The sequence below is a fragment of the Camelus ferus genome, chromosome 5 (assembly GCF_009834535.1).
Source record: "Camelus ferus isolate YT-003-E chromosome 5, BCGSAC_Cfer_1.0, whole genome shotgun sequence".
Lineage (NCBI taxonomy): Eukaryota > Metazoa > Chordata > Mammalia > Artiodactyla > Camelidae > Camelus > Camelus ferus.
In genome coordinates, this window is record NC_045700.1 from 54,643,100 (window position 1) to 54,664,573 (window position 21,474).

The 21,474-nt window shown below is 37.4% G+C and overlaps 1 protein-coding gene and 1 non-coding gene across 3 annotated transcripts in view; one reads left to right on the top strand and one right to left on the bottom strand.

Annotated features, from left to right (window-relative positions):
• LOC116663695 overlaps window positions 1-21,474 on the top strand; it is a 298,294-nt gene that overhangs the window by 40,266 nt on the left and 236,554 nt on the right. The gene's annotated exons all lie outside the window — the stretch shown is intronic.
• On the bottom strand, window positions 5,144-5,250 carry LOC116663917. The gene has a single exon (XR_004320277.1). It is a non-coding gene; the product is annotated as a small nucleolar RNA U13 (small nucleolar RNA).

The window sequence follows — 21,474 nt, forward strand, 5'->3', positions numbered from 1 at the left end:
GAAAATTTGCCTCTGGTCAGTTTCTGTCACAGTTAATCAGCATGTTTTGTACCATTTTCTAATATTTAAACATAGTTTCCTGCTAGTATACAGGACATAAAACATTGTTAGTAAGTATACAGGCACCAGTGGATGGCAGAACTTATAAGTAGAGCCCATTACTTAAAGATAATTATGGTAAGCTTTACGAATTCTACTGCCAGTATCAGTTTTTCAAAAATTCCAGGCCATGTGTTCAGCACTACCCACTTAAAGCCAGTTTATCTGTTTAGAATCTTATCTATTTAAAGCAAAACTGGGTTCTAGTCTCAATATATTTCTGCAATATATTATCTATGTGACATTGGTGAACTTCAGTCTTCACATCAGTCAAATAGGGATGAGTTCAGTTGCTCTTCCTACACCACACACTTATTGAGATGATAGAGTGAAATAGAAATGTGTTAAATTTCCTTGAAAACTCAAATGTGATAAACAAATTTAAGTTTTTAAAAATTATGATATTTACAGTAAATATGCCCTAAGGGTTTTAATGCCCTGATGTTGAAACGTGGAATAGTTATCACTTTTATTTTCCTGTCTCAGAATCTCCCCACTTCCCCTTTTCAGTCATTTCCAGTTTAATGCAGTTTCATTTCAGTCAACTTGACATACTGTCTATGAGCGTCCATTTCAAAGCCCCTTTCCCAGGATTCGGGCAGAGCTCCCACACAGCTGCAGAGTCCCACTGACCAAAGAAAGGCTCATGTCTGAACTCATCCCCCTCTCCCCTCCCAGCTCACTCTGTCCACACAGCTGCAGAAGCTGCAGGTGTGTGTGTGTGTTAATGTCTTTTCCTGGGAAAGATCATAATTTGGCGATGGCGTTTGTGATCCCCTCTTCTGTTGGTCACTGTTGTTTCTCCACCTAATGCCAGGTGCCTGTTGGCTCCCTCAGTGCCCCTGGCAGGTAAATGCTGGCTCTCTCATCATCCTACTTGCTAGTTCTTTTGGGGAATCTGCACCACTGGCTTCCTCTTAGCTAGTTCTCCAATATGGATGATTCTTTCCAGCTGCAGCCACTCTTTGTCCTCTTGGTGGTAAGTCTTGTAACTGGAGTCTTCCTAGTTCAAGGGCAGTCCTTATAGTATACTGACAGATGGCTTAAGCCCCACTTGCCTTCAGTCGTGTTTTTGTTTTTGTTTTTGTTTTTGTTTTTGTTTTTGTTTTTGTTTTTGTTTTTGTTTTTAACTCAGGGAGTACTTAGGCATCCCTGTAGGCTAAGCAGTGGGGTTTCAGACAACCTTTGCAGACTACCCTGGGCATTCCAGCTCTCAGCTACACATCTAGACTTTTCCTCCATATTCTGACAGAATGAGGTCCATCTGCAGGTTGTGACTGAAGTTTAGGGGTAGGGGGAAAAGAAAAACCCACACCCCAAAAGAAAAACCCACACCCCAAAAGAAAAACCCAGGGCCAGGCTGGGTAAGTGATCTTTGAGAACTCATAAACTCTATGCAGATGGCAGAGTTGGAAGAGGGGCAATGTTTTGCCTTTGGAATGTTACTACTTTGAAAACTTTATTAATATATAATTTTACTTATGCTGCTTTTCTTTGACTTTAGAGGGTGAATCATCTATTTCTCTTTGTTCTCAGCTCTGAACTGTTTCCAGTATAGTCTCTACCTCAGGTGGAAAGCTCTAGGGAAGCAGAAATGTTCCTTACACCTAACTTAAGGTTACACTTTTGTGAATATTTAATATCTCATGCTTCATAATATTTGCTTCATGCCTGATTAAAGGTCCTGGTCCATCAGACTATCAGCTGTTTACTTACCTGTTTCACCTGCTTGATTGGAACTTCTTGAGTGCAGAGACTGCTCAGAGGCTGGTACATAGTAGGTGCACAGTAATGTTTGTTGCATGAATGCATAAAATAGATGAAAGTGAATGAAAGAAACTCCAGAAATGACAGGGTAGTACCTTCCATGTACGTCCATGAGCAACTTTCTAGATAGCAAATACTATTACTATTCCTGGTAGATGTTTGCTGTTCTTTTTCATCAGTGATGGTTTTATAAGTTCATATCAGTATACATCCAGTTGTCATATACTGAGTACAAGGCCCATGAGTATCTAGAAAATAGTTTTCTTTTCTATACAGAAAATGTTTAACCTTACTTTTCCCAGAAGCCAATGGTAGAATGAATGCAACATAAAGTAAACAATGCACTAAGCTTACTTACATGCCTGAAGTAGTATAAAAATAGCGAATCTTGAGGGGGTTTCCAGGTGCTAAGATCCTTTTGTGTTTGAAGGGAGAACGTTTAGAAATCCCATCCCCTGATGCTGCCGCAGAGCTGTGTCCTGTTAAATAATTTCAGCTGTAACCTTTTAGTAAGTCTCATTTTTATAATTTCACCCTTTGAAGGAATAGTTTATTTTGCCCATCTCCTTTTTAATTTTGTGTATATTTATCTTTTTGTATTTTAGAACTAATATTAACTTAAAAATTGAGCTTAAGAGAAACTGCAGTAAGTTGTTCAATTATACTTGACATTTCAGTACCATGGAAGTGTACACTTTCTCATGGAATTCACAGCATGTCCTCACCTTACTAGCTTAGCTGTTCAGTTCGTGTCAATAAATTCGTCAGCTGTGTGTGCTCCTCAGCAGATGCAAAGTTCAGTTATTTGCGTGGTTCACAGTGAAATCTAATTTGAGAAATCCCTGAATTCATATCCATGTTCTCTGTTATGTAAAGTTTTCTCTACTATTTCCCTTATTATGAAAAGTTTTCACTAGCTTTGCTTTTGGAATGTCATAGCACACTATTTTTTTTTTTTTTAATTTTGCTTTCAAATCTAGAATTTTTTTTCCCCACTCAACACACAGCTAATGCGGGTCAGGTAGAAAGCAGTGTCTTTCTTAAAGGGCCCACAACTGAGAAAGACAGAGGCTGACTACTAATATCCCTAATTCATGATGAGCCAGCCCAGTGACAGAGGAGCAGAGAAGGTGCAGATTCAATGGATATTTGCAGGCAAGACAGGACTGAAAAGGCACAGAGGGCAGGACAGAGCTGGGTACTGAAGATAGAGCAGTTAGTTGGGCCTGCATTGAAAAGGGGTCCAAATGAAGATGAGAAACCAGAATGGTATAGATCATTGCTTCTTAGCTAAGGTCAAGTGCAGAATAGGATAAAAATCATCCAAACATGGAGGATAGAGTTGACGTGGATAGTTCAAAATAATATATTTCACTTAATGTATTCTGTTAGGGTTGACATAACAAAATCCCGTAGACTGGATGGTTTAAACAACAGGAATTCATTTTCTCACAGCTCTGAGTGTCAGCAGGGTTGATTTAAGAGGCCTCTCTCCTTGGCTTGTTGGTCCTTTCCTTACAAAGACACGAGTTAGATTGGATTGGAGTCCTTCCTAACCCATCACTTCTCCAAATGCAGTCACATTCTGAGGTACTGGGGGATTGGGGCTTCAACATAGGAATTTGGGGGAGACACAGTTCAGCCTATAACACTTAGGAAAAATATATTTTAAAGATATATCATCTATGAAGTTAGTGCTTCCCAAATACTGGCATACACATGGCTGGGGCCCATCCCTTACCTGTGAGTTTCTGATTCAGTAGGTTTGGGGAGCTGGCTACGAATCTGCATTTCTAACAAGTTCCCCGGTGATGCTGATGTTGCTGGTCCCAGGTCCACACGGTTGTAGATAATTAGGGAAATAGATTAGGTAACAAGCAGAGGGAAATAATATTGCACCATAAAAATTTAGGATGTCCCATACTGACAGCCTGAAAGAAGGAAATGGAGGTCTCATGGAACTGAATTCTGCCAACCACCTGAATGAACTTGTAAATGGATTCATCCCCAGAAACTCTAGAAAGGATGGAAGGCCTTTGCTTTTGCCTGTGAAATTCTAAGCGGAGAATTAGTTAATTCATAATGTACCTTGACTTCTAACCCACAGAAGCTCTGAGATATTATGTGGGTGTTGTTTTATGATGTTAGGTTTGTGGTAATTCGTTTTGATGGCAATAGAAAACTAATACAGAAGAGATCATAGTTATTCCATAAAAAACATGTGGATAGAACACTCTCACAAAGTATGTGGTTGTTCTACACACGTAAGTTGGCTCACATTTTACCAAGTCTTAAAAGGCAAAATAAAGGCCTAGTAAACTGTTTTCCAGATTGTGATCCATGGAGAAAAGATGCATAGTTTATCTCTCTTTTGAGGAGTCACAATGCTCATTTTCATAAAAAGGCTCTGCTTAGTCCTGCAGGGGAAAAAAAAATCCATTCATTCATCTAATTTAATAGGTTTTTTCCCCCCAAGTTTATTTGACCACTGAATCCTTTAAAAATAAAATGTTCATGAGCCTACCACCAAAAACTGGTTAAAAGCATGTAGATTTAGTAGTCCAGGGATTATTGATTTTGGGACTCTTTCATGTTAAACCTGTAGGAAATAATCCCAAATCTCATTTCCTTGGGCTTAAGTCTTGGAATGTCTATTTTAACAAATAACATTTTTTTTTCTGCTGAATTTAATAAAATGTAAATTCCTCCCCACCCCCAGCCCCATCATCTAAACTTAGATGTTGCAAATACCTACAGGCCAGGCAGATAGTATAAATGAGTGAAGTGGGCTGACTGTGAGTGAATAGAGAGTCATGCATCTCATGCATACGTATGAGAGGTTTTCCAGAGTAGATATCTCTACCTATGGCTGTGTTGGAAGATCTTGATCTTTATTAGGTATGGTCAAATTGCTCTCCAAAGTACTTGTAGCAGTTTTCACTCCCACCAGAAATATTTAAAAATTCCAAACATTTTATTTCTTTAAATAAAAAAAGTGATATTAAGCAAGGATGAAAAAGTGTCTTACATTGAGTGGTATATCGGGTAGATGTGTGTCTATTTTCTTATTTTATGTGATTTCTTTTTGTATGTTCAAAATATTTTGTAATCATAAAAAGCTAAAAAAAGATCAAAGAAAGGAGGATAAATATGAACAGAGAGAGTTTTAGGGATGGTGGTAAGCTGGAGAGCATGACCTGTCTAAAGCAGGCAGGTTCTGCTTGGCCCCGGCTAAATGCTGCCATGTAATATGGCATTGTGAGATTTTTTTTTTTAACATCAGACAGATAATGTGCTGAAGTTATAACAAGGCTTGAGGGAGGCATATATCACACAAGCCCATGACACCCAATCATCACGCTCATGAACTAACTACAAAAGGTTCTGATTTGCTGAATTTTTAATAAAAGACTAAAATTCAAAAATTTAAGTGAAAATCTCCAACGTTTAAAACAAGGTATGGGCCACATGGAACAATTTTGTGTCCAGGATTTGGCTGGTGGGCACTGGTTTTGATCTTTGAAGGAGGAGCTCACAGGCCACACTCCCCTCCCTGACCAATATGTGGAGTTTGGGGGAGGTTATTTGTGGCAGAGTCTGTTTTCCCACATGTGGCAAAAGTATGTATGAAGAAGCACGGTTCTGAGTTCTTTACCATCTAGAATAAAAAGCAATATGCAATCTTGTTGTAAATGGTTTTTGAAGCCCAGAACCTACAACTAGGCTTCAGTAACTTCCTATTGTCCACAGAATAAAACTCAAACATAGCCAAACATTTAAGCCCTGTTTTACTTTTAATACTTTGCTTCCTACTATTCCTTTTCTCATACCCTTTGTTCAGACCAAACTGAACTTGTTATTTTCTAGAGAAGGAGCCTAACAGAAATTCAGAGCAAAGGCACTGGAACTGAACTGACCCGGAGTTGAAAGCACGCTTCATCATTACTGGCTGCATGACCTTAGGCAAGATACCTCATCTCTCTGGTCCTTACTGTCTTTCCTGGAAAATGGAGTCATCGTAGTATTCATGTCGTAGGTTTGTTAAGAAGATGAAATGGAACTGTACATACATAAAAGGCCCAAGAACATACATGACACACAAAAAGCATTTGATAAATGTTAGCTCTTATTATCATCTGTGGAATTAGGATAATACCATCATCACTGTGAGAGTGGAATTAGATAATATTTGTAAGGTGGTAAATGAAGTGCCAGGCATAAATTGTAGCCACAGTTCCTGTTCTCTGTGCCTTCCCACCTACCTGTACTTATGCTAGTCCCTCTTATTTAAGGTCCTTTCTCAGTCTCTGCGTGTTCACATTCTTCCCATTTTCAAATGTCATTTCAAATGCCACCTCCTCCAGAGAGTGGTCATTCACTCATTCGAAAAAATGTTTATTGAGAACTCTCTTCTCAACCCGTATCATTTTATCCTGGCACTTTCACTTTTATACTTGTAATATATATTGATTTTTCAAAAAATAAAACTGTCAGTTTTTGGAAGGCAGGGTATATTTTTATTCGTCTTTATATCTCTCACCCTGTCTACCACAAGGCTAGACACACAGTAGGCAGTAATTTTCTTTCCAAAAAGGGAATAAGCCTGTATGGAAATTCTCCTTTTCTGACTGGGGGATCTAATTACAGTGGAAGATGTGCTTCCAGTGAAAGACAGGAATTCGAAGTCCTAAGAGGTATTATGCTCATTAGTGCCTCTAACTTTTTAAATTTTTTTGCTGCCTATGTACAAAGATTGACATGTCCACGCAACCTGTATGATTAGGAGGCCGGGAATTTGTCTCATTAGAAGTGATAGGATAATTCACTGTAAACATCTTACTCATTCAAGAAACCACAGGGCTGTCATTTAAAAACATGGCTCCTAAACCAGCAATAGATTAATGTGCTTAAAACCTTCTAAATTATTTAAATTGTTTGCTAAATCCTTGATAAGATGTGACATAATTTATTTTACTGACTAGAAAATTTCTTAGTCCTGAGAAGGTTGCATTGACATCTCTGCCCCTAATTAGTTATGTGAAGTTGAACAAGTTATTTTACCTCCGTAGATCTGATTACTCGTAAGTGTAAGGGACAAACCATTAACCTGACACTGTTGAATCAACTTCCTTGTGCCATCCTAGCTGATGAGGACTGAATCCTGTAATTGGCAGGTCCTTTTATTTCTTCTTCACCTTCCAAAAGATTTTTTTTTTTTTTTTTAGCTATTTGGAAAAGGGCTAAGGGCAAGGTAAAGGAAGAAAAAGGAAATTTAGATCTGCATCTGATGGATAAAGAATTCTTTTGGGGGCTATTTTGAAGGTGATATGGTATTGGAACAGCTGTGGAGTATCAGGAAGAGGGTAAGAGAACAAGAATTTGAATAAACAAAGCTGTGGATTGTGAGTTTGTGGTGAGACAAGTTGTCAACACCATGTCTTCCTCTTGCCTTGGAGTTTCAGGCCAAAAGGCCGAGAACATGGCTGGGGACTCACATTCTAAAGTGAGGTGCTTGCAACCTACGTGCTACTTGCAGAGGGAGTAGTCCACGCTGGATTTTCTTATTCATCACCTATGTTGCATCCATGTAAGAGGGCGAGGCTGAAGAGGCTGAGAGAGAGGATTTACTGGAGAAAGTTGTCAGTGTCTTGAATTGTTCTCCTTGACCAACCACACCCCCAGCGAAGGTAATGGGGTGCGAGATACTTCCTTTTTACTTTAAACCCAGTAGAAGGTTTGTCTCTGTCCTTTAGGATGTGAAGGACTCCAAAGTTGATATTTGACTCGTGCCTGAAAGGTCAAGGGGTGAGAAGCTGGAGCTGGCCCTTTCTGACCGTAGAGGACTGAAGGCTGTGCTTCCACCAGTGGTGGGGCAAAGGCAAGGTTTCTTGGGGACAGATGTGGAGCCCATGAATATTAATACAGACTTCTTAAAAACTATCCTGCCCAAGATCATTGGACAGTGTGACCCAAAGAAGAGAAGGTGAACACTGGGAATGGAATGGATGGCTGCAGACAGTAGCTGGAGGAGAGGCACTGCTGTGCCCATGGGAGTGTAGACTTGTTTTCTGAGGTCCCTAGTGAAGAGGGTCTGTGAGGTGCCTGCACACATCTCCTCGTTTCCCTCCACGAGAAAAACCATTAGCACTGGATATAAGGCGCCAATCCCAGATCCCGACTGGAGCAGTCCTGTGAATCTTCTGCCCTCTTATCTCTTCTTTGGCTTTATGCTCTGACCCTGGAGGGAGCAACATATGGGAGAGGAAAAAGGGAAGGCTTACTACATTGCTTCCTTCATCCTTTGGGCTTCCAAATCAGGCTCAGATGTGATCTGGGGGAGGGGAGAAGTTCTAAATGGAGTTTTGATTTTTACACTGGCCTGGACAGACTTACTTGATTTTTATGTTAGGCCATATTTTTTAAAATGCCAAAAACTAAGCTTCCACTTATTTAATATGTAATAGTGACTGGAAAAGCTGTGGGACCTGTCTGGAATTCCATCCAGAAGCGGGAAAAATGAGTCCATGAAGCTGGACTAATGGGGAGTGGTAAGAAAAATACGGTTCCTTTCATCTTTGAATGAGTCCAGGTCACTCAGTGAATCAGTTACAATGGTTTATGAGATAAGTAAGTAAAAATGGGATTTAAAAAGTTTACTTTTGATTGTTAACTGAGCTTTTAAAATATGCCACTATTCTGAGACTGATTCACATGGGATTCCAGATTTATTAGAATTAGAATATATTAAGATAAAGGAAATGGATTAGATGATCTTTCATGTCTCTTCAAAGAGTGTCTTTCCATGACTTTTAAAACTAATATGGCAGTTGAAAGTGAATTTAGAGAAGAAACTGCTAAGAGCTAAATACCTAGCTTGGAATTCAAGAGCAGTGTTTTAGTTTACTTTAGAATTGAATTTAATGAGGGAATTAGGTTCCAAAGTTACCACACAAGGCAAAAATCTGGAATACCAGGAATTACTTCTGAAAATCTCTTAAACTGTGAAAAAAGTATACTTGGTAGTTTTTTTAGGAATGAATGACTTCATTTTCCTGAATAGTTCATCACTCTTTTATTCATTTGACAACTCTTATATGTCCTTTGAACTCCAAGTCAGATGCCGTCTTCTCTGGAAAGCCTTGGGCAGCTTCCCTCTGTGTCGTGTTGTAGCTGTATGCTCCCAGCACGTTGTCAGCTTCCCTATCATAGCAGTTACCACACTCTCTTGTAACCATCTGTTTATTGTTGTAGAACATGTAAGAACAGAAGAAGAATACTATCTTAGGGTGCTGCAAAGAGCCATGTAAATATTTTCAGTGGCTCAAGGGATGACTTACTTTTAAGAATGATACCCTGCACTCCTGGAAACAGAATACAGCCTGGTTTTGATTGTCCCATGGTCTGGTTTTAGATTATAACTACTTAAGAAAATTGGATTTAGATGGTGAAAAAGACACTAATATACTTAAAAAAAATTGAATGTTGTCAGGTCTACACAGTTAAACGATTGCTTATGATCTGATTTCTTTCTTTTCTTTCTTTTTTTTTTCTGCCAGCTTTCCTTTGCTTTGATGACTTTCTCTTGGCTTGAGATTTGCCGTGAGAGATCAGCTAACTACAGTCAATCCAGCTAAAATCTAATGCTCTAACTCTCTAGTAATCATTTGTATGTAATTATTTGACTCACACAAAAAGAATTTATAACTTAAATTTATTAAAATAATAATGCAAGAAATCGTCATAAGCCCACCTCCCCACTAATAACCAGCAAATTACCCATAGCGTTGAAGCTACCTGTTCTCCTCACTCTCCTAGTTCTCTTCGACAGCAATAATATTCAGCATTACATTGCTTTTAAAAAAAGAATTACTATATATGAATGTAAATAATGTACTTAACTTTGCTTATTTTTAGCTGTATTCAATGTTATCATACTATATGTAGCATTTTGTGACTTGCTTTTTAAAAAAAAACTAATATTATGCACATGAAAATCATCCAGTATTGTGTATAGTGTATATTGGTATAGAGATGAGTGTTTTGTGTATAGTGATTCATTTATTTTCACTGCTAAATAATATTCCACTGTGTGAATATTCTCCAATTTATCTAATCTTCTTTTGATGGACACACTTAAGTTGTTATCGATTTCTTTGCTGTGTAAACATTGCTGTTACTGACATTTCTGAACATGTCTCCTGCTGCACATGTGCACAAGTGTCTACAGAGTATGTGTGTATGTTGATGATGTTCAGAACAGGCTACCGCAAATATGGCATGTTGGCATGTTAGATATCTTAAGCCAAAGGAATCTGAGAAATGGTCTGTGCAGAAAGGAACTTACTCTGAAGCATGTGAGAGGTGCCCTCCCTATGCCCAGAACAAAGGTACATCCTTATCTCCAAGATACTGGGAGGAATCTGAATGAATAGGCCTTGCTATTTCCCCCAATTTACTACACTTAGCTCATTCTCTTTTTCTGTCCTATTACATTTTTCTATGGCTCTGCACTCTTCATCAAACCTAGCATAAAAACACTCAGGTTTAGCCACTTCTTTGAGTCTTTGTTTCTTTACAAAGGCTCCTGTGTCACATGAAACTTACGTTAAATAAATTTGTATGCTTTTCTCTTGTTAATCTGTTCTTTGTAAAGGTGTTAGAAGGGTAGAGGAAAAACATACTTTTCCTTCCCTATCTTTTATATCTATACATACATATCTGTATCTGTATATATAAACATACATACAACATATAGGAGTGAAATGACTTGAGTTCTAGTAAATTCATGTGTTCAGGTTTATAGCAAAATGCTAAAATGTTTCCCATCAGATTGTAACAATTTATAGTTCTACCTGCTATTTATGAGTTCCTCTTGCTCTAGTGCTTCTCACTACTTGATACTATCAGCTTTTTAAATTTTTTGCCAATCTAGTGAGCATAATATTAATTTTACCATAATGGAATGTCATTATGGCTTTAATTTGCATTTCCATGATTACTAATGAGGTTGAGAATCTTTTCATATTTTTATTGACCATTTTTCCTCTTCTGTGGAATGCCTGCTTATATTCTTTTCTTACTGATGTAGAAATTCTTTCTGTATTCTTAAATTAATCTTTTGTCATTCAGGCATATCTGGAGATATTGCTGGTTCTGTTCCAGACTACTGCAGTAGCAAATATCACAATACAGAGAGTCATGTGAATTTTTGGATTCCCCAGTACGTATAAAAGTTCAAAGTTATGCTACACTATACTGTAGTCTATTGTGTGCAGTACCATGATGCCTCAAAAAATGTACATGCCTTAATGAAAAATACTGATTAACACCTGAGCCTTCAGTGAGTTATTATCTTTTTGTAATGTAACACCGAAGGTCACTGATCACATATCACCTTAACAAATACAGTGATGAAAAAGTTATGAAATATTGTGAGAATTACCAAAATGTGACACAGAGACACAAAGAGAGCAAATACTGTTGGAAAAATGGTGTTGTTAGACTTGCTAAATGTAGGTTGTCACAAATCTTCAATTTGTGAAAAATATGGTATCTGTGAAACACAATAAAGCAAAGCACAGTGGAATGTGGTGTGCATGTGTGTGTAAGCACCTCCTGGTTTGTGGCTTGTCTCTTTACTTTAAAAACATTCTATTTTGATGACAGAAAATTTTACTTTCAGTGTTTTCAAACATATCTTTTAAAAAATGAAGGTTCCTTTTTGTGTGTAAGTAATATTTCCCTGTCTTGAAGTCATGAAGATAATCTACTAGATTTTCTTCTAAAATTCTAGAAATTCTGCCTTTTTATATTTAAATCTTTATCCATCTGTGTTGGATTTTTGTTTTTGGTGTGAGGCAGGGGTTCAATATTTTTTCCCTGAAGGATAACTGGTTTTTCCAGCTCTGTTTATTGACTGGCTTCTAATTGATCTGCAATGTCATCTCTCTCAAATAACAAGTTTCCTTATTTGAATAAAAATAATCTAATATCATGTATTAATATTTCCTTGATTTTGAGCTCTCAGGAGGCAAGAGTGTATCTCAGATGTCAAGTATCTGTGGTGAAAAAAAAATAATAAAAATTGACCTTTATTAAGATCATTAAATGATGAATGACAGTATTTTTGCTAAAAAGTTTTTTTTAAACTTGTTTACTAGTGTTTATAAATATTTCCTAAAGGAAATAATAAAAAAGTTTAAGAATGTCACAATATCATTTGCCTGCACATATGGACTTTTAAGTTCTGAATCTTGGGAGAATTTAACTCAATCTATCAGCACAAATCATTGAAACAAATAAAAAAACTTGATATTTTTAGTGTATACACACACACACACACACACACACATATTACATCTTTATCCAGTCATCTGTTGATGGACATTTAGGTTGCTTCCATGTCTTGGTTATTGCTGTGAACATTGGGGTGCATGTGTCTTCAGATTAGATTGCTCTCTGGATATATGCCCAGGAGTGGGATTGCTGGATCATATAGTACCTCAATTTTTAGTTTTTTGAGAGATTTCTATACTGTTTTCCATAATGGCTGCACCAAACTACATTCCCACCAACAGTGTAAGAGAGTTCTTTTTTCTCTACACCCTCTCTAACATTTATTATTTGTAGTCTTTTTGATAATGGCTATTCTGACTAGTGTGAGATAATACCTCATTGTTGTTTTGATTGTTATTTCTCAAATAATTAGTGATGCTGAGCATCTTTTCATGTACCTGTTGGCCATCTGTAAGTCTTCTTTGGAGAAATGTCTATTTAGATCATCTGCCCATTTTTGGATTGGGTTTTTTTTTTTTTTTTTTTGATATTGAGCTATGTGAGCTACTTGTATATTTTGGAAATTTATCCCTGTTGATCACATCGTTTGCAAATACTTTCTTACAAAAAAGCTTGATATTTTTAGATGAAGGATAATTTTAATAAAATTCAAATTGATCACGTGGATATCATAATTCCAAATAAACATTTCTGTACAGCAGATTTCTCCTGGTACCTGACAGGATGAACTGGGGAGTAACTAAAAGCAGCTGCTAAAGTTGGAAACCTTGCACGAAGCTTGTTCATGAGAGCTGTCTCACCTGACTACTCAGCCAGAACATTTGACAAGCTTCAGAAAAGCAGTCAAACTTAATTTTTTTTCTTAGACTGAATTTATTATTATAAAGTATGTTCCAAATTGATGTTTAGAGAAATTCCAAGTTCTGGGGCAACACTGCCCTCTGTAGTGAGCAGAGTAAGATTGTGCTCTTTAATTTTTAAAGTACGTCAACTCTGGGTCAGTTATTTCTCTCCTAAGTCAAGTAGATCTCCTTGCTGAGTGATCAGATGACAGGTTTCATCTTCGGCCCATTTTGATGAGGTGGAATAGATGTCCTAGAAGCTATGTTGTCTCCTTGTCCTCTCTTTTCTCTATCCCTCGGGTCAGGAGCTCTCCTACTACCTCTTTTTTGGGCCCTTTCCCGTTACTTTTTGTTCACCAAGGCTCTCAGAAGGCTCCATTCTCTCCATCTGCCCTCCCAGAGACCAAAAGGAGGCTTAAGACCTCAGACCTGAAGAAATAATACAGGATGCCCACTTAAATTTAAACTTTGGATAAATAACGAATACTGTTTTAGTATGATTATGTCCCCAGTATTGCAAGGAAAATACTTACTAAAACCTTTCATTTTTAAAATCTGAAGTTCCGATTTAACTGGGTGTTCTGTATTTTTATTTGCTAAATCTGCCAACTTTCCCCTACCCTCCAACCAAAATTCCCCGAAAGCATCCATTCAGATCACCTGACTAAAAGCTGTGGGGCAGCATGTGGAACTTTCAGCTCTTCTGGTTGTAGAGTCCCTGTACACCTCTACAAAAGTGGCCGCGTGACATTTGTCCATAAATACGGCAGTAGGAGAGAGGGACTGCTTCCTTTCCATCTTTTCCTGGCTGAACTAACTGAATCACAGTACACTTTCATTCCTTTACATTACTATGCCTGTTTTACTTGTTTATTTATTTTTATCTTAACAGTTCTATTGAGATATAATTTATGTACCATAATAAAGTTTATCTGTTTAAATTGTACAGTTCGGTGGCTTTCAGTGTATATACAAGTTGTACAGCCATCACTTTGCCTGTTTCAGATTTCTCTTAGAGCCGCTTGATCTGCCTTTGTACTACCCTCCATGTGTGTCCCAGAAGCTCCTGGCCTGTCAGGAACCTTTTGGGGAAGAAAGCTGCAAGTAGAACATGGAGTAGGACACCAGGTCTGCGGAGGGACTGGGTGTGAACTGTGAGCGTGGGAGCCACAGAGCCAGTTCTGCTATCTCTTCCTAAAACTCTGGCTGCTGGTATCTTTCTGGATGGCTCAAAACTCTAAACTTTAGACCGAAAAAATCCATCCTTCAAATTTGCTTCAAGTCTCTACACTCTTTACCAAGTTTTGTTAGAATCAATAAATTAGCTCACTGATTTTTTTTTAAGGGGAGGGAGGTAATTAGGTTTTTATTTGTTTATTTATTTATTTATTTATTTAGGTATTTATTTATTCTGATGGAAGTACCGGGGAATCCAACCCAGGACCTCGTGTGCACTAAGCGTGCCCTCTACCACTGGGATATACTGTCCCCCTAGAAGCAATAAATTAAATGTAAATGACTTTATTTTGGAGGTGAGCTTGGTTTATATATCACTTGCAATAAAAGAAGTGATAAAATGAAGTAGCATGTAAAGTAGATTAATCTGTGAAGTAAAGCTGGTTAATTGGAATCTATGTCTAATGGTGAAAGCAGAGAACTATGTTTTCAGTGGCTGTGGTGGTATTTTTCTCAGAGTAGGGGAAATAAATTCAGAGAGTATGATATTATCCAACCTTAAATAAATAGCCATAACAGAGATTTTGCAGAGCACAGAATCTTTTGAAAAATATTAAAAAGACAGGAAGAAATTGTTCTTAATAGATTCTCATGAGAGTTATATTTTAACCCATAGAAGCACCCTTCCTTTTTATTTTTCAATCCATTCTAATAAAATTTTTCAATAAAAATCCATTGGGACTACATGATAGGGCCATTTTGATGTTATTATATTCTGACATTATCAGGGGAAGTAGCTTTAAAGTATTTCATTAGATGAATGCCTTTAGATTACAAATAGTTTGAAAGAGTGATACATGGCATTAAAAAAAAAATCAGAGCAAAGAAATGGAGGTAGAATTACCATGATAATACTTGACTTACAAAAACAAGCGTTCTTATCAGCAAAATAGAGTTCTGATTTCACAATTAAATTTGTAATAATTGGAATTATATTATTAAAAATGATAGCAATATATTTACTTGGCACCAATCAGCCAAATCTTCAGCACTAAAGTTAAGCAGAAAATGGGAATACTTGTCAGGGGATATTTAGATCAAAAAGCTGCCTTTATTTGAGTTAATTATTCAGCTAAAATAAGAGAAGCACAGTCAGTCATCACTAGATAGTCTTGGAGGGATGCGGTCTGCCCTTTGCAGAACTTCCACGAAAGTGAATGTGTCAGTCAGATGCTTGATAAGCTCCAGATACACATCTTAACTTCAGAGCCTTATCTAAAATGGCTGCACTTTTTTTTTTGTCATTTGTCTATCAAGTACTCACAATTGAACTTGTGTCAATAGAAGATATTCAAAAGGAAATCATTTGTAAGTGATTTAGCACTCTCAGGACAAGTGGAGTACATTATTTTATTGTCTCTGACTCAAATTTGAGGCTCAAAGCAGTGGTTTTCAAACTTGAAGGTGCTCAAGAATCTTTGGGATGCCTACAGATATGCCTAGGAAACTTCAACATAGTAGATTTGAGTTGCGATTTTAGTGTAACTTTCAACAGATACCCTAGACCATAGATGCCTATGGTCCAAGCGCCATACTTTGAGAAACACTGACTTATGCTTTCAGTTGTTTTCTATATTTGCCATTCTTTCACAAGTCTACTTAAGCTCTACATGGCATAAGACAAACATGACCAGGGTGCAGGGTGTGGGATCACAACACATAGCATTCCATTCCACTCTGTCCTATTCCTTGCAATTCCATTAACTTTAGCAAACATTCATTTGACAGTAGAGTAAGGACAGGGAATATAAAAGGGGTGAGACTACAGACTTGAATTAAAAAATACATTTTGCCATTAAGGAATTTGCAAACCTTGCCATATCTGCATGATAAAGTAGAATAAAGGAAGGGAATTAATTTTGTTCTCTACTGGGTCCCAGGCACTTAGGTGATGCCTGTCACTTCTCACATGCTGAATAAATATTTGTTGAATGTTTAATGAATTACAAAGCAAAGTGAAAGTAAGTGATGTAAATAAGCAAGCAGCAATCTACAAGTGGGTGGAACAGGACAGGAGTCTAGTTGTGAGGTTATTGATGTTTTAAAAATTGTTTCACCTCTGCAGTTTGCTTCCCTCCAAACATTACCCTTCATGTTACTCATAGAATATGATAATCTCACCAGCTCATAGAATTTTTAGTGAGGATTTTCTGAGCTGGGTGTCCAGAATGGACATTGTGGAAGAATGGGTTGGCAGTGAGAAGTTCTGTGACTGGATCTCAGATCTACCAGTGACTAACCATGTGGCAACATGTCCCAATTTCTCCATTTGATGAATTGGCAGGGACAATACAACCTGCCTGATTCACAGAGATGGTAGATAATTACTGAGAACATACCTAGGGAAGTACTTTAACGCTTGAGACAAAAAAATGAGCTATACAATTATGTTCCTGGGTTGCTTTCATTACTCGGTACATATACTTTTCTCAGAACAGACCTTATACAAAATTGTTGCTCAGGTGGCCCCTTCACTCATTTCCCTCCGTGATGTGCTCTAGCTGCTCAAGGTCTTCGCGTTATATTACTTTTTCTCTTTGGGAAGTAACTTCCAAATTCTACACTTCTTATTTTTTTACTGTTACAACCCATTCTGCTGAAGCAATGTTTTTATCTAGGGTTAATAAACTAATTATATGAAAGTTTTTAGTAAGTAGTTATACTTTAGTAGGTTATTTTACTTATATATTTAAGTTTTAATAGAATTCCATTCATAGAAATGATTCTAATTGTGGAAATTTCTGGTACTATGGCAGATAAAAAGAATGCATTTTTATAGAGATACCTCTTTAGCAGTCTGAAATTATATAATTTATTCTTTCATTTTAAAAATGTATGTGGTTAATTCTGTGCCTGGCTCTCTTAGAAGCTGGGGATGTAGCTAAATAAACGAGTTCTGGCTCTCATGGAGCTTACATTCAGTAAAGAAGGGAGTAAGTAAGCAAAATGCCAGCCAGCAGATATCCTGCAGAATTAAAGCAGAATGGTGTGATAGAGAATGACAGAGTGCTTGTTTTAGACCGCGTGGTCAGGAAAACCTCTCTGAAAAGCTGACATTTAGACTGAGATCTGAACAACAAGGAAAAGCCAGCCAGGGGAAGATCAAAGTAAAGAGGATCTCAGAAGAAAATGCTAACAGCGTGGTACTAGGGCAGAAATGTGCTTGATGGGCAACTTGGGGAAACAGCAAATTTGAAGGGGAGGGTGCTACGAGACCAGATTGGAGAAGTAATCAGGGCTCAAGATATACAGGGCTTTGTAAACTGGGTGAGAAGCTTGGATTTTATTTTAAGTGCAGTGCAAAGCCATTGGAGATTGTTAAGCAGGAGCTTGTGTTATATTTTTAAAAGGCCACTCTGGCTGCTGTGGGGAGAATGGCTTGTGGGAGGCCAAGAGATGAAGCTGAGAGACATGTTGAAAGGCTACTGCACTATCTGGGTGAAAGATGATGGTGGCTTTAGTAGAATGAAAAGAAATGGTTGGATTTATTATTTGATTATTTGGTGATAGAGTTAATGGAGTTAATGGAGCTAGTTTATGAATTCAATGTGGGAGTTGAGAAAAAGAGATAACGTACACTGTGCCTTCATATGATATTGTTTCCATCTAGGCACAATTAAGGTAATTTTGGGAACTAATTTAAATGATCTCTGGTGATTTTGATTACTCGTTTGTTAAACAAGCTGTTTTTCCACCTGGGCATTGTATTAGTCAGTTCTGGGTGCAAAAACAAAATACCATACGCTGGGTGGTTAAACAACAGACGTTTATTTCTTATGGTTGTGGAGGTGGGGAAGTCCAAGAGCAAAGGTGCTGGCTGATTCAGTTCTTGCTGAGAGCCTCTCTTTGGCTTGCAGATGCCTATCTTCTCTCTCTTCCTCTTCTTATAAAGCTACTAACTCCATCATGAAGTCGCCACCCTCGTGACCTTATTTAACCCTAATTACCTCCCAAAAGCTCATCTCCAAATACCATCACACTGGGGATTGGGACTGCAACATACACATTTTGAGGGGATACAATTCAGTCCACAGCTAGTATCACAAAGATAATCAAAACTGGGTATGTCCTAGTCAAATCAGAACTCCTGGCCAGTTAGTCTTCGTAAATTACTAGCAAAGATCATGCTAGTCTGCATGTACAAGATTACTTTATTTATTGTTTTATATTGTATGTCTTCTTATCCAATGTTATTTAAGTCAGGTAGATAACCTCTGAGAACTGTCTAATCTGAGAGACATGATTTTAGGAAATATCTGTCGTCACTAGGAATATGTTACTTTTATAGATTATTGACCTTCGGATTTAATACTGTAAAAAATTTGAACATTTAGGGAGAGGAGAAAATTGTCAAAGGACACTATATGAACCTCATTGTTTCTGAAGTCTGCCTTTGTGGTGGTTTTTGCATAACTCTCCCAGAATTTATGACATGCTGCACAAAATAGCCCTAACTGCTAAAACCTTTTCTAACCTAAAATAGAAAGAAACAATGAAGGTCAGATAAAGACCCTGCAGCCTGATTTCCCCTTCTGTATCTGCCAAATCTTCAGCTGATAATAGATGACTGTGCAGAGGCACAGGCTTCTAATACTTTCCTCTCCTCTGCCATCAGGGAAAAAGATCAGCTTAGATCAGTTAACTGGAGCTGAAAGTCAGAGCAGAGTGATGAAAAAGCTGATCAAAAAGAAGGAACCAAATTTCAGCTGGATATATTCAAAATTGCAGTCAGCTGACAAACACCCTTTTATATTTAAGGAGCTTTGTAGGAACAGGTAATGATGTCATTAGTAATTTTTAGACCACAAATCTTAACATCAATATACAGTATTTATTCATTGAGCTAGATGATTGAAATTAATATGTTTAGAGAGTAGTCAGAAATTTGCACATTAGTCACAAATTGTCAGTTTTTGCTTCCCTGCTTCCTCGGTACTCAGCTGTTTTCCAGAGCCTCTTCCTTCCCCTGCTCCATCAGGCTTGGCGTCCTGCCTCTGAGCCTGTACCAGCTCTGTCTGTAGTAGTAAGAAATGATGCAACACAGAGATGGCTTTTGGCAATGGTCCAATTTTCTTTGATCTAAAATTGAAGGAGAAAATGGAATTTTCTTATCCCAGCACCTGGAATTATATTGTAGAAATATTTCATGGAACAGGGTGTGATTGGAAGGCTGGCTGGAGAGAAACTGCTCAGAGAACTACTTGAAAAGCTAGGAAAAAGAAAATAGTTGTAAAAGAAACTAGAAGTGACTGTCTGGCCTGAAAAACATAAAGAGGAAGGAATGAAGATGGAGCCTATTCTTCCAACTAGAGGGGCCTGTGAGCCACGGAAAGAGCAGAGCCGCTGAGATGCAGCCAATAGAAACACAAGGCCCGTGAGGCAGCAGTAGTGGCAAAAAAATCACATGTGAGACAGCCATTTCAGCCATCTAAGTCAAGGCCAGGACCATGCGGTCAGAGAAAAGAGGGCTCTGTCAGTTTGTTATACCAATACTGATAAGTGTTATATTTTGTGTTTCTGTCAGTTAACCTTCTTAATATTTTTCAGTGTCAAAAGTACTTAAAATATATTTCTGTGAGATGTGAATACCATTTGGCTTAGTGTAATGAGTATTCCTAGTTATAACGCATGTTAAATACAATATTCCCTAAGATTACTTCCTCAGCGTTTGCTCTAAGCGTGTTCCCTAGGTAACAACATTTTACTATGACTTCATTCCCCCTGCTCCCCCAGAGATGTCAGAGGTCTTATTTTTTCAGCTTTATTGAGGTATAATTGACAAATGAAATTATAATGTATTAACAATGTAGTGTAATGATTTAATATACATACACAATGTGAAGATCCCTCCCATTGAGTTAACATGTCAATAACCTCACATAGTTATCTTTTTTGTGTGTGATAGCATTTAAGTTCCACTCTCTTAGCAAATTTCAATCACAGAATACAGTGTTATCAACTATAGTCACCATGTTATGCGTTAGATCCTCAGACCTTATTCATCTTGTTACTGAAATTTTGTATCCTATTACCAGCCTCTCCCTACTTCCCTCATCCTCCAGGCCCTGGCAACCATCATTCTACCCTGTTTTTATGAGCTCGGCATTTTTTTTCCCTGTGTCTGAGTGATACCATGTAGTACTTGTCTTTGTTTGGCTGGCTTTTTTTCTCCTAATGTAATGCCCTTCAGTTTCATCCATGGTGCAAATGAAAAAAAATTCCTTCTTTTTTAACAACTGAATAATATTCCATTTTGTAACCACACTTTCTTGATCCCTTTATCCATTGACAGACACTTAGGTTGTTTTCTATTCCTTGGATAATGTTAAAAATGCTGCAGTGAGCAAAAGAGAGCAGGTTATCACTTCAAGATCCTGATTTTATTTCATTTGGATATATACCCAGAAGTGGGGTTGCTGGATTTTATGATAGTTTTTATTTTTATTTTCCTGAGGAAATGCCATACTGTTTTCCATATCAGCTGTACCAGCTTACATTGCCACCAACAGTGCAACAGTTCCCTTTTCTCCCTGCCCCTACTGACTCTTGTTATTTTTTGTCTTTTTGATAATAGACATTCTAACAGGTTTCAAATGATATCTCATTGTGGCTTCAATTTGCATTTCCCTGAGAATTAGTGTTGAGCACTTTTTCATGTACCTGTTGGACATTTGTATGTCTTTGGAAAATGTCTATCAGGTCCTTTGCCCATTTTTAAATTGGGTTATTTATTTATTTATTCATTTATGCATGCATGCATGCATGCTGTTGAGTTGTATGAATTCCTCATATGTTTTGGATAAAAACCCTTTATCAGATATGTGGTATACAAATATTTTCTCTCATTCCATAGGTTGCCATTTCATTTGGTTGATGGTTTTCTTTGCTGTACAGTAGCTTTTTAGTTTCTTTTCTTTTCGTTTTTTTTAGTTGAAGTATAGTTGATATACAATGTTGTGTTAGTTTCTAGTATACAGCATAGTAATTCAGTTATACATATATATTCTTTTCCATTATAGATTATTATGTTATTGAATATAGTTCCCTGTGCTATACAATAGGAACTTACTGGTTATCTAATCTGTATATAGTAGTTTGTATCTGCTAATCCCAAACTCCTAATTTATCTCCCTCTTTCCTCTTTGGTAACCATAAGTTCGTTTTCTGTCTGTGAATCTGTTTTTGTTTTATAAATAAGTTCATTTGTGTCATTTTTAAAAAAGGTTCCACATAT